The following is a 2,591-nucleotide window of genomic DNA, read 5'->3' on the forward strand; positions in this document are numbered from 1 at the left end:
CTGAAAGTAACCAGGTGCTGACTTGATTCCGAAAGGGAGTCTTTGCTGCAGGAGTACTCCACGGTGAGTGCTGAGTGCGAGTCTGCGTTGACTTTCTGGAGCCAACTTGATCTGATTATAGGCATCAGCAAGGTCAATCTTTGTATATCCGTATCCACCTCCGAGTTTCTGCATCAATTCAACCGTAGACAGTTTCTTTTGCAACCTTTGCTGCGTCTTCAGTCTCGATGGCAACTTGGACAGCACGGGCAAAATCTAGTTCTGTGTCTTTGATCTTAAAAAGCGCCTTCAGAACCGCTTCATTGTTGACCGAACATATGAATCTCTGTCTCAGAACATCATCCTGTGGGTTGGTAATCGATGGAAAATCAAAGGTAGCCGCATCCTGACGTATACGTGCTGCCAGCTCCTGGAGAGTTTCGCCTGGCTTCCGTTGCATATCACTCCAAAACTTGAAACGCTCTCTCACAATGAAAGGTTTTGGGTCGAACTGTTCCTTCATGAAGTCAACGATTTCGTCCATTGTCAAGTTGTTGATATCTTTAGGCGGATTTTGCTGAGTAGCTAGATTAGCAAGTTGCTTGTAAATAGTAGCAGTCTGATTGGTCAGGAACACTTGTGCCATGCGTTGTTCAGGTACAGCATTAGCTGCAGAAACGTGCGGAATCTTGACCAGTAATCAGGCCATAGTTCTGTCGTTGAATCAAATGCAGCAAATGGTGGAATCGACACTGTTGTTGAAGCAGATGAAAAATAGCCACTGGAATCGCCTTCAAGTTGTTGATCGGAATGTCGGGCACCAAACAGTTTTAACAGAGTGTCCATATCTCTCTTATGTTGCTGCATTTGCTGTTCCATTTGTTCCCTAAACAACTTTATCAGCTCTACTGTCTGTTTTTCCGCCATGTTATTAAGATGAACAATTTTACGGCAAAGTATGCATGTAATCCTATCAGCGACGCCACTAAACTCTGTTGTATTCCTCTCGGGAACTCGCAGAGAAAACACAACGAGTTGTACAACTTAGTTATTACAGTTATTTATTAACCATAAACAAAGACTCACTCACCGAATGTTAATTATCAAGAAACAAGAATGTTTTCCTTGCCATATATCTCAATACAACCCCGACAGTCACTCAAAACAGCAACGAAACAGGGACCTCAAATGAACTATATTGAAATATGGGACTTCAGACGAACAACAAACAAATCTAACAGTTCATATAATAGAATGGATTTGTAAAGGTAGTAGAAAGAGTAAATTAGATTTTATTAGAGGGGGAAAATGTTAATTTGTGTAGTTTTATGGATTTTATTCGTAATTGGGAGTTCTTTTGACGGAAAAAATGACGCTGTGAGCTAAGTTATGGTATTTAGAATATTAATTCCGATTTTTTCATCCAAGAAATTTGGAATTGTGTAAATGTATGAATTTTAAACATATACACACACACAGCAAATCTGCCTTTTATAGATAAGATACCAAATCGGGATCAGCTCGAAAGCGATGCGACCATCTGCAGTTCTGTGCAGATGTAGCAACGCAACTAAGAGCTGGTTATTCCCCCCCCCCCAAAAAAAAACAAAAAAAAACAAATACTAATAACTGTAGGGAGAAAAAGCAAAGCCTGCCAGAGGGACATCCCGCTGAATTCAGCCGATCTACATAAATAGAAAAAAATCGAGGGTCGCAAAAGGCAGTGTCGTGAATGCCTTCATCAAAAACGGAAAGCTCCTAGTGGAAGGGCTGTTGGAACAACTTTCCAATGTGCATTCTGCACGGTTGCATTATGTAGAGCAGGGTGCTTTACAAGTTTTCATGATAGAAATATTGTTTGATTTGTATATATGTGTGATTTGATTTTATAAATATTTCCAACTTTACTTCGTTTTTATTTTTCTTTATGTGTAATTTTAATTTACTTGTGAGTGATGAATTTTGATTAATTTCTTTTGTAAATCATTATTGTATATTTCTGTGTATCTATGTATGTGGGAGAGCTTATTTAATCTAGTTGATGGTGTGTGTGTATCTTGTTTTCTAGTTTTCTTCACAGACAAATTCCAGTCTTTCGTTTTACTCATACCTTTATGGTACACCTGTCTTTTGTGTGTTTAAATTCACCTGATGAATCCAGTAATGTGCACAACTCTTCTATAATAAAATTTTGTTGTATACCCAATTGAATATTAGCTAATAACCCATTTGCTATAGCGATGTTTGAACAAAAATTTTAATAATTTTATATTTTGTTGAATTTACCTTTATTTATCTGTAATTAGAGTCACTTTGTGACAAAAATTATGGTATAGAATTGGTTAAGAACCTTTTGTTAAATTATCTTCCTTTTATTTATTTACGGCCTCAACATCTTTCTCATACCTTTTTGCGCTTTAGTCTGTCCTCTATTATTTATCTTGTTTCTCTCCATGAAATTCAATTGAATTCAGTTGTTGTCTTAAATTCATACTTATTCATTTTCTAAGCTTCCTAAATTCATGCTACTTATCTATTCGATTCACCTAGGTTTCATTGCTCTTTTAAAAATTACGATTTATGCATTGTTGTCTCTCAAATATTTAAAATCT

The sequence above is a fragment of the Octopus bimaculoides genome, chromosome 6 (genome assembly GCF_001194135.2).
Source record: "Octopus bimaculoides isolate UCB-OBI-ISO-001 chromosome 6, ASM119413v2, whole genome shotgun sequence".
NCBI lineage: Eukaryota > Metazoa > Mollusca > Cephalopoda > Octopoda > Octopodidae > Octopus > Octopus bimaculoides.